The following is a 12,063-nucleotide window of genomic DNA, read 5'->3' as shown; positions in this document are numbered from 1 at the left end:
GACTCAACTGCTGAGGTCATTAGTCCCCTAGAACTTAGAACTAGTTAAACCTAACTAACCTAAGGACATCACAAACATCCATGCCCGAGGCAGGATTCGAACCTGCGACCGTAGCGGTCTTGCGGTTCCAGACTGCAGCGCCTTTAACCGCACGGCCACTTCGGCCGGCAAATGCAGATTCTGTAGTAGTATTCTGATCGTAAGCTGGTAAGGCATAAATATAAAATTTCCCGTTTACTAACAATGTTTCACTATTATATATTTATATATTAGGAATATATCCTGTGTCTGTCGAAATCTTTATTACAATAACGTGGAAAAAAATTGGAAGTAAATCGGAAAGGTACAATGTTTTCTCTTTGTATATTACACATATACAGTTATAGGATATATTTATTAATACAATACATGTGTTAAAGAATTGGGTGCCTAAACGCACGCTTGTATCAGAATTGAAAATTGAGTCAAAAAGGCAAAGCAATAGATCAAGAACTTTGCGAGGTTAACGATTTTGCACGAACCTACATTTACATTTTTTTAATGTTACCCTTTCATTACATATATATTACGTATGTAACAGATGGTGTTCCAGTAGGCATATAAAAAGACTTGCGTATTCGAATGTTGTGCTATGACAAAATTTTAAAATAGTCCATGAAAAACTTCCGGAGATTCGAGATTTTGAAGAAATGAACAACAACGTTTGTACTTACTGTATATGGAAACTACGTTTGTTCCTACTCGCAAATCTCCGAAAGTTTATGGTCGAATGTTTTGAAATTTTGACACAACATTGCATTGGAATTCGCGTGTGTTTTTATATACCTGTTTTAAACATATGAAAACATACACTGAAGAGGCAAAGAAACTAATGCATGTGACTAACACGCAGAAGTGCCACAACACCACGTGGCATGAACTCGACGAATGTCTGAAGTAGTGCTGGAGGGAACTGACACCACGAATCCTGCAGGGCTGTCCATAAATCCGTAAGAGTACGAGGGAGTGGCGATCTCTTCTAAACAACACGTTGCAAGGCATCCCAGATAGTTTCAGTAATGTTCGTGTCTGGGGAGTATGGTGGCCAGCGTAAGTATTTAAACTTAGAACAGCCACTCTGTAGCAATTCGGGCGTGTGGCGTGTCGCATTGTCGTGCTGTAATTTCCCAAGTCCGTTGGATTGCACAATGGACATGAATGGAAGCAGGTGATCAGACAGTATGCTTATGTAGGTGTCACCTGTCAGAGTCGTACCTAGATGTATCAGGGGTCTCACATCATTCTGTCTGTACACGCGCCACACCATTACAGAGCCTCCATCAGCGTGCTCAGTCCCATGCTAACAAGCAGGATTCGTGGATTCATTAGGTTGTCTCCATATCCATACACGCCCATCCGCTCGATACAATTTGAAACGAGACTCGTCCGACCAGGCAATATGTTTCCAGTATCAACAGTCCAATTTTAGTGTTGACGGGCCCAGGCTAGGCGTAAATTTTTGTGTTGCGCAGTCATCAAGGGTACATGAGTGGACCTTTGGCTCCGAGAGCCCATATCGGTGATGTTTCGTCGAATGGTTGGCATGCTGACACTTCTTGATGGTCCAGCATTGAAATCTGCTGTAATTTGTGGAAGGGTTGCTCTTCTGTCACGTTGAACGGCTCTCTTCCGTCGTCGTTGCTCCCGTTCTAGCAGGATCTTTTTCCGGCCGCAGAGACGTCAGCGATTTGATGTTTTACCGGTTTGCTGATGTTCACCGTACACGCTTGAAATGATCGTACGGGAAAATCCCCACTACATCTCTACCTCGGAGATGCTATGTCCCTTCGTACGTGGGTTGACTATAGTCCCACGTTCAAACTCACTTAAATCATGAAAACGCGCCATTCTAGCAGCAGTACCCGATGTAACAACAACTCCAGACACAACCGTTGCCGACCGCAGTGCCATATTCTGTTTACATGTCCATGTATTTGAATACGCACGCCTATACCAGTTACTTTGGCTCTTTATTGTATAAGTCTTCATAAATTTAATAGTAGGGAAAGGTGTTACAAAAAGTGTTATTAGGCGTGTTGCATTAGAATGCAACGTTACTGCAAAATTTCAAGGCAATCGGTCATGAACTTCCGGAGCTATACAATTCCGAACGCACGAACATTGGTTTTTGTACTGATGTCACAAAGAGTGATAAAAAAAGTCAAAAATTTGTGCAGTTTTAACGGTATTTTCAATATTTTGTGTTATACATATTTACATAAACACGAGTAATAAAGGCACAAGTCAGTCAAATGAAAAAAATCCGTCACAAGCAATCTGACTGCGACGTTATACGGCTTCAGATGACCAACAGTGAGCTGTGTAGTACTTCAGTGGCACGCGTGACGTATCTCTAGGAGGCAGCCAGTAAGCAAGTAAACAGGCGTTCTCGTCACCGTGTCTGGCGACATCTCGCTGCGTGCCAGCCGCGGATGCTAATCGCCGCTAAACGGCCGTCTCTGCAGGATGGACAGTTGCAAAACGCAGCAGACAGGCAGCTGACATCATCACGTCTCAATCACCACTTCCTGCCTGCCGTATTTTGCTAACACTCGCGAATCCATCTACGCCTACTCGCCGCAAGACCTGTGTGTGTGTGTGTGTGTGCGTGTGTGTGTGTGTGTGTGTGTGTGTGTGTGTTCCCCCCCTCCCTCTCCCCCCCCCCTCCCCCCGTCCATTTCACGTGTGAGTGGAACGAGGGGAGAACGACCATCACTCACCCATTACACGGACGCGAATTTCTCTAATTTTATCGCCGCGGTCGTAATTTTCAGAATTTTTCCTTAGCACCACAGTTCAAAATCTTTTCTATTCCCTTCTTGTCTGAACTGTTTATTTTCCTTCTTTCACTCCCGCACAAGGCTATAGGCGAACACAAATATTTGTAAAAAAGATTTCCTACTGATTAAATTCACAAAAGGTTTTAACAAAAGTCTCTTTTCCACAAACGAGTTCCTTAGTATTGACAGTCTGCATTTTATATCGATTCTCTCTACTTTGGCCCTTGTCACTTACTTTTCCGGTCAAATAACAAAACTCGTCAGTCACTTTCAGTTCCTCATTTCCTAAAATAATTCCCTCGCCTTCTCCTTATTTAATTCGACTGCATCCCATTACCTTCGATTTTACTCTTACTGCCGGCCGGTGTGGCCGAGCGGTTCTAGGCGCTGCAGTCTGGACCCGCGCGACCGCTACGTCGCAGGTTCGAATCCTGCTTCGGGCATGGATGTGTTTGATGTCCTCAGGTTAGTTAGGTTTAAGTAGTTCTAAGTTCTAGGGGCCTGATGACGTCAAAAGTTAAGTCCCATAGTGCTCAGAGCCATTTGAACCATTTGAATTGAACTATCAGAAAGAATCGTAAATTAGTTACAAACTACGGCATGCACACACTTTATTCGAGATGTAAACGTCAGTACAGATATTCGCACTTTGGTTACGACATCATTGGAGACGATGCGGCGTGTGGAGGGGTAGCGAGATTCTGCGTGATCCCCTGAAGTGTCGGAACATCGATGCTGTCGATGACCTCCTCAGTGGCTGTTTTCAACTCAGTAATGGTTTTGGGGTTGTTGCTGTACACCTAGTCTTTCATACAGCCACACAGAAAGGAGTCGCATCTGTACGGATCCGGAGAATATGGCGACCTATCGAGGCCCATGCCAGTGGCCTCTGGATTCCCTAGAGCGAGAATGCGGTCCCCGAAATATTCCTCCAGGACATCAAACACTCTGCTGCTTTAATGGGGTCGAGCTCCACCTCACATGAGCCACATCTTGTCGAAATCAGGGTCGCTTAGAGAATGAGGATGAAATCGTCCCAAAACGTGCACGTTCCGTTCGGTAGTCACCCCGCCATCAAGGAACATCGCACCGGTTATTCCGTGACTGGACGTTGCACACCACACAGTCACCTGTTGAGGGTGAAGAGACTTCTCGATCGCGAAATGCGGATTCTCAGTCCCGCAAATGCGCCAATTTTGTTTATTGACGAACCCACCCAAATGAAAGTGGGCTTCGTCGCTAAACCAAACCACGCTCGCGCATACGAATTCCCGTCATGCCCCGCGGTCAACCGCTCACTTGGAACGTCCTGACGCAAACAGTTCAGAAGTTATGACGACTATATTTCATGTAGTTCAAGAATTGTCACCCTCTATATTATATTGGCAATGGCCTTGCCACAGTGGATACACCGGTTCCCGTCAGATCACCGAAGTTAAGCGCTGTCGGGCGTGGCCGGCGCTTGGGTGGGTGACCATCCGGGCCACCATATGCTGTAGCCATTTTTCGGGGTGCACTCAGCCACATGATGCCAATTCAGGAGCTACTCGACCGGTCACAGAAACCGTCATAACGACCGGGAGAGCGGTGTGCTGACCACACGCCCCGCCGTCCGCATCCTCAGTTGAGGATGACACGGCAGTCGGATGGTCCCGATGGGCCCCTTGTGGCCTGAAGACGGAGTGCTCTATATTATATTATATTTTTACTTTTACCCAGGTACTGTTGAAAGGAAAGTGCGAGTATTAGTTGAGGACCAATTGGATGAAAATCAGTGTGGGTTTAGGCCTCTTAGAGGTTGTCAGGACCAGATCTTTAGATTACGGCAAATAATGGAGAAGTGCTATGAGTGGAACAGGGAATTGTATCTAATTGTATCTATGCTTTATAGATCTAGAAAAGGCATATGACCGGGTTCCTAGGAGGAAGTTATTGTCTGTTCTACGAGATTATGGAATAGGAGGCAAACTTTTGCAAGCAATTAAAGGTCTTTACGTGGATAGTCAGGCAGCAGTTAGAGTTGACGGTAAATTGAGTTCATGGTTCAGAGTAGTTTCAGGGGTGAGACAAGGCTGCAACCTGTCTACACTGTTGTTCATATTATTTATGGATCATACGTTGAAAACAATAGACTGGCTGGGTGAGATTAAGATATGTGAACACATATGAGGATGACTTAGTTGTGATGGCAGATTCGATTGAAAGTTTGCAAAGTAATATTTCAGAGCTAGATCAGAAATGTAAGCACTATGGTATGAAGATTAGCATCTCCAAAACGTAAGTAATATCAGTGGGAAAGAGATATAAACGGATTGAGTGCCAAATAGGAGGAACAAAGTTAGAACAGGTGGACGGTTTCAAGTACTTAGAATGCGTATTCTCACAGGATGGCAACATAGTGAAAGAACGGGAAGCGAGGTGTAGCAAATGCAGTGAGTGCTCAGCTACGATCTACACTCTTCTGCAAGAAGGAAGTCAGTACCAAGACTAAGTTAGCTGTGCACCGTTCAATCTTTCGACCAACTTTGTTGTATGGGAGCGAAAGCTGGGTGGATTCAGGTTACCTTATCAATAAGGTTGAGGTTACGGATATGAAAGTAGCTAGGATGATTGCAGGTACTAGTAGATGGGAACAATGGCAGGAGGGTGTCCACAAGGAGGAAATCAAAGAAAAACTGGGAATGAACTCTATAGATGTAGCAGTCAGGGCGAACAGGCTTAGATGGTGGGGTCATGTTACACGCATGGGAGAAGCAAGGTTACCCAAGAGACTCATGGGTTCAGCAGTAGAAGGTAGGAGTCGGGGCAGACCAAGGAGAAGGTACCTGGATTCGGTTAAGAATGATTTTGCAGGCTTAACATCAGAAGAGGCATCAATGTTAGCACTGAATAGGGGATCATGGAGGAATTTTATAACGGGGACTATGCTTCAGACTGAACGCTGAAAGGCATAATCAGTCTTAAATGATGATGATGATGATGATGACTCCTTGTATACAAATTTTCAGGACATTATCCATTTGGTTCAACTACTCTTCGAAGCACTTCTCCGTCACAATCATTCTTCCGAAATTTATACCCTTTTGTGCGAGTGGGTGAGCGAGTTTTAATTTCAATCTCCAAAATTTAATTATTTTGGATTTATTTGCTCGTTTCTCACAACGAAATTATTTGTGTGCTTTTTGTGCGCCATAATATTTTTATGAGATGCGTTTGCTTCACACCTTACTATATTTTTAGTACCTAAATATTCATGTTTTAGTTTTACTTTTTTTGTTTCTTTTCTTTTTACTTCGTCGTGCGTACGTGAAGCGAAAGCTGTAACCCCCAGTAGGTAGTCCTGAAAGCTCAAGTTGGCGAAAAATGGTTCAAATGGCTCTGAGCGCTTTGGGACTTAACTTCTGAGGTCATCAGTCCCCTAGACCTTAGAACTACTTAAACCTAACTAACCTAAGGACAGCACACACATCCATGCCCGAGACAGGATTCCAACCTGTGACCGTAGTGGTCGCGCGGTTCCAGACTGTAGCGCCTAGAACCGCTCGGCCACCCCGGCCGGATCAAGTTGACGAACTGCAGTGCACAACATAATCAAAGAACAACTTTTACAAACTCTGTAATTCTCTCCCATTGCGAACGCATTAATTTGAAAAATTCTCCCAAAGGTGCCACAACCTTCTTCTGTAATCTTGCAAAAGCACGGCGTTCCGCAACTCCCCCCTCGGGCTCAGCGACATTTCAAACGGCAGGGTGTCACACATGCGAAAATAAGGCCAGAGCTCTAAAGTTCATGTGAGGTTTAAGGTGGACCAATGATGTGACTTTGAATCCAGACCTCACCACAACCCTGCCCGATGCCAACGTGGACGCGTCACACGTTGGGAAGGTCATCACTACTAACATCCCACCCCTTCTTTTGAGCTGGTTGACGAAAACGTTTCAGACACATCGCTTCTCCGAAACGACAGGAAAATGCTTCAGGGGGGTGGCATAAAGGACGTGAATGAAGCCATCCCTCTCTTTACGGATTTGATTCCCAAACACTTGGCGATCGAAAATAGTGTGATCAGCAACAGAATGACGTCCTTGACAACCTTTGACACTGCCCTTCTCTGAGGATGTTTTGAGACAGGAACCTCCTAGAGCGTGATCCCATTCTTTTCGAGTGCAGACCCACTAGAGACCTTCCAAAAATATTCGAAGGAACTTGATCGTGATCCAGAGCAGCAGATCTCCTGTTTCGTGCCTTCGTGTGACATGGTCCCGGAGGGTTGTGACATTCACAGACGCGTGAAGAAGAATCGGAAAGTGTCCCTTCTAAGACAGAGCCTCTCCCACCCCTCCCCCACCCTGTTCCCAGATCGGCAACACCCTCGTGCCAGCCGCCTGCCTTTGTCCTTTGTTGCGCACTTCGCAAATGAACCTGCGACAGAGTCATAGGGGCCTGCAGACGGGCATCCCTTCGACACCCCTCCAATCAGCGTGTCTACTGGCAAGTGCAAGAGCAGCAGTGTAGCCTGCCTGCAGGGGCCTGGAACTCTCGTCACGAGTTGTCTCTGTGTGAATACATTTTAATGGGCTCGAAAAAGGCGGGTGGGGGCACTAATGCTGTTGCTGAAGTCAGGTGGGGGGTGGGGGTACGACTTAGAGGGATCCACTGCCGTTTTATCCAAGTGTGTACGAGTGCTGCATGACACTGTGATCACATCAGAGGAGAGGGCAAAGCTGGAGGACTGAAAAAGCCAAAGCATCCTCTGCTTCTTCGAATCACGTTCAACTTCTGTCTACTGTTTATGAAAAGTTCCTGGTGATCTCATCCTGTACATCAGAGCAAAAAATGCGGTCATACTCCCAGTCAATGACGTGTGATCACATTCGATGGGGTTGCTGACCCACGATGTTAACGAATGCGTTAACGGATGCACTGGTTACTGAAAAAAGGATATCTCAGTTAAAACAACAATTCTGCCAATCAGTACCAATTCCTTTACTGTGAATACCTAACAGTCAGTTAAATGTACTACACCAACGCTGGCCCCAGATGAACAAAGCCAGCGATGGCGTTAACTACATGATAATAGCTCATTCTTCACCTCATTATCAATCAAAACGCTAGCTTCACTTGTGAAATGTATGCCACTCTGTAGCTCAGTATAAATTTTCCATGTACATATCATTATTTTTATCCAGTTAAGCAAATTTATCGGCAGGAATATCAAATTTTGTGTGTGTTCACCTCGAGGTCCGGAGATCAATTGGCCTAGTTTACTGCTTGTAACAGTACTTGAATTACGTAACCATTACGGCACCTCACCTCAACCTCTCGATACCAGCAATATTCTACTGTGTTTCTGTAAAATAGTTAACATATTTCTGTGACAATATTCAGATTTGATTTCATTAATGTAGAGGTACTTCGATACATCGATATGTGTATATTGCAATGATATTATTCTTATGTGAATTCTTTCTTTTGTCACTATGATGTTTGACGTACTTGTAACTCTGATTTTTGGGCGCGTAAGCGGTTATTAGAGAGTCAAGCTTTGGTCGTCATGTTAAAAAGACGTAAATTGTAGTCAGTTTATGAAATGTGAACTTTAACAGTGAGGAAGATATTTTCAAGTATGTTTTACATTGTGAAGTGATGTTTTGGAACGAGTTACGTGATATTGCAACAAAAGTAATAAGAAAGAAGTTTAACTTAAATTCGGAGTGCTGATTACTTTTTTACATCACCGTTGTCCTAACTTCCAAAAGTTTAATCTTCAAGAATGGGTTATGAAACACATCTATAAAATTTTTGAATAACGCAGAATAACACCTAGGCCTCTTTGCATGCGAGCTTGGAATCATCACTACCTAGATTTTCGACGATTGAGCCACCAGCTCACAACGAGACCAGCGTGAGAAACACGAAAAGAGTGCCAAGTTTATCCATTATTTCAAGAAATGACTTTATTAACTGTGCTCTAATGACACATGCCATATAATATAACTTTGTTGTTGCCCGAAAATGCAATATTTAGCAGCGTGAGCAACACTACAATCATAATTAATTTTTGACCTTTGTTGTGGTAGGGTTGTTAGAAACTCTACCACCAGAGTGGTCTGTTGGCCCTCCCCCACTCCACTTCTCTCACCTCCCCATCTGTAAATTGGCAGGGAAAAGGACTCGGCCTGTGTGAGGTTGTTGGATATGATGGATCTTAGACTTTATTATTTCGAATGCAGTGCATAATACAGTTTCAATAAATAATTTCAGTTCGCATTGATCGATCACTGGACAGCAGCTCCATCCAGTTTTCTCAATAACTGCCAGTCTAGCCAATAGCCGTATATGGGAAACAATGATAGGACAGCGAGTTATCACTGAAGTACAGGGCAACAGCCTCCTGCTGATCTTCAAGTGAATACCTCCTGGATGTGCAGTCGATGTTTTCCGCTGTTAGGCTAGCACTGGGGAGTTGCTCCAGCCAGACTAGCCACTGTTGGGTAGACGATATTCAGCAGCATCGACTAACAATTTCAGTTTATCTATGTTCCATCCCTATTGCAAACTTTACATTATTCGACAGCTGAATCATTCAGAGGGTGTCAGCAGTATCAAACGTTGTGGAGAAACACATCCCGTAATTTTTTTGGAATTTTGTGGTAAGTTCCTGTGGCACCAAACTGCTGAGATCATCGGTCCCTATCTACTTCATCTAACTTGCTCTAAGGCCAACACACACACCCATGCCCGAGGGAGGACCCGAACCAACGACGAGGGGAGCCGCGCGAACCGTGGCAAGGCGCCTCAGTCGCACTTTGAACTGTCGTTTTCGACCTCAAACTGTGCGGGAAGCAACTCCCCAGAGAGAGAGAGAGAGAGAGAGAGAGAGAGAGAGAGATCGTTCCATTGACGCCCTTTATGACCCCCTGATGACTTTTCATGTGGATTCTGAGCAGCGGTGTGTCCTAGGGTAGTTGTACGAAAACCACGAGAGCTGTACAGGGTGGCAGCCAGTTAAGGAATATTTTAGGGGAATTGATCAAAAAATTGTTTTCAAAGGCCCAGTGAAATCTTTACAAGTTTTCTCCCCGAGCAACTTACGCTGTGCCTACGTGACACAAGTGTCCTGTCTTGCAAAACCGAGGCAGTTCTGTCCAGTTAAAGCTGCTGACAGGAGACGCCTTGAGCCCTCTGCTGAAACTGCTAGCGAATTCACGCCACTGGTTTTAGCCAATAGCGTGCGTGGGATACAGGTCACGTGTGTGGACGCTGGAGTGTTCTGCGGTGCGGGACACAGTTGCCTCTCTCTCTCTTGTAATCCAGACATCGAGCAGAACAGGCGTCTTTTTGGGAGGCAGAGCGTCTCTAATGACCTCGTTGTCGACGGGACGTTAAACACTAACCACCACCACCAACAACAACGTAAGTTAACATGAACCCCTTCCCCTTCCGTTGCCCATTTCAGTTAATTGTTCGACCTCCTAGACTGACCTAAGCCTGCTAACTTCCGACCCTAGGCGCACCCTCCTGTATACCGTACTTTGAAATATATCCTCTTTGTTGTACCTAATTTCCTGTTTGTCATTTAACGGCAGCCCCGGATGCCCACTCTCAAATCCTGACCGCTCGACCTCCTGCACACCATCGTCACGAGGCTAATGTAACAGCCTTCTGCCCCCTTCCCTGCCCATATACATTAACAGCACATACAGTAACACTGGTGCCCAGAAGTGGGATCATAAACATTAACAGAGTGCTGCTCTAGGGGTAGTGGTTCTGACTTCCATCACGAAGGCGCTAGAAGAAGGGATGAAATGTGGGTGAGAGGGGGCGAGACGAACTTCCCACGTCTACAGTGGTTTGGGCAGGATTGTCGTGAAATTTGGTGCACAATGTGCCATCATCAGCCCACCTTATGCTTCACGTATACTTCTGAGCTTGGTCTGTTTCTTTGCAAGTGTCGACATCCTGGTGTCTGAAGCGTCGATGAGCCCGAGGGTGATGAAACATTACAGAGGCAGGTTACAGGCACCTTTCAGACAAATTTCAAACTTACATGTCGCAATGGGAAACAATTACGGGGTTTAGAAAAAGTGATCCTTTAATTGTGCTGCACAGTGTACATCTGCATCTACGTAAGCACTCTGTAAGCCATCGTGTGGTGCATGGCACAGGATAACTTATGCCGCTGCTAGGCATTGTCTTTCCTGTTCCACTCGCAAATGGAGCGAGGGGAAAATAACTACACTCCTGGAAATTGAAATAAGAACACCGTGAATTCATTGTCCCAGGAAGGGGAAACTTTATTGACACATTCCTGGGGTCAGATACATCACATGATCACACTGACAGAACCACAGGCACATAGACACAGGCAACAGAGCATGCACAATGTCGGCACTAGTACAGTATATATCCACCTTTCGCAGCAATGCAGGCTGCTATTCTCCCATGGAGACGATCGTAGAGATGCTGGATGTAGTCCTGTGGAACGGCTTGCCATGCCATTTCCACCTGGCGCCTCAGTTGGACCAGCGTTCGTGCTGGACGTGCAGACCGCGTGAGACGACGCTTCATCCAGTCCCAAACATGCTCAATGGGGGACAGATCCGGAGATCTTGCTGGCCAGGGTAGTTCACTTACACCTTCTAGAGCACGTTGGGTGGCACGGGATACATGCGGACGTGCATTGTCCTGTTGGAACAGCAAGTTCCCTTGCCGGTCTAGGAATGGTAGAACGATGGGTTCGATGACGGTTTGGATGTACCGTGCACTATTCAGTGTCCCCTCGACGATCACCAGTGGTGTACGGCCAGTGTAGGAGATCGCTCCCCACACCATGATGCCGGGTGTTGGCCCTGTGTGCCTCGGTCGTATCCAGTCCTGATTGTGGCGCTCACCTGCACGGCGCCAAACACGCATACGACCATCATTGGCACCAAGGCAGAAGCGACTCTCATCGCTGAAGACGACACGTCTCCATTCGTCCCTCCATTCACGCCTGTCGCGACACCACTGGAGGCGGGCTGCACGATGTTGGGGCGTGAGCGGAAGACGGCCTAACGGTGTGCGGGACCGTAGTGTCCCTAATTTGCGGTGTGCGGGACCGTAGTGTCCCTAATTTGCTGGGAAGTGGCGGTGCGGTCCCCTACGGCACTGCGTAGGATCCTACGGTCTTGGCGTGCATCCGTGCGTCGCTGCGGTCCGGTCCCAGGTCGACGGGCACGTGCACCTTCGGCCGACCACTGG

The 12,063-nt window shown here is 46.1% G+C and overlaps 1 pseudogene; it reads left to right on the top strand.

Moving 5' to 3' along the window:
- The first annotated feature begins 4,203 nt into the window (after positions 1–4,203).
- Positions 4,204–4,321, top strand: LOC124719212 (annotated as a pseudogene).
- Positions 4,322–12,063: the final 7,742 nt, after the last annotated feature.

The sequence above is a fragment of the Schistocerca piceifrons genome, chromosome 10, assembly GCF_021461385.2.
Source record: "Schistocerca piceifrons isolate TAMUIC-IGC-003096 chromosome 10, iqSchPice1.1, whole genome shotgun sequence".
Classification (NCBI taxonomy): Eukaryota; Metazoa; Arthropoda; class Insecta; order Orthoptera; family Acrididae; genus Schistocerca; species Schistocerca piceifrons.
This window is presented reverse-complemented; position numbering and strand designations above follow the sequence as displayed.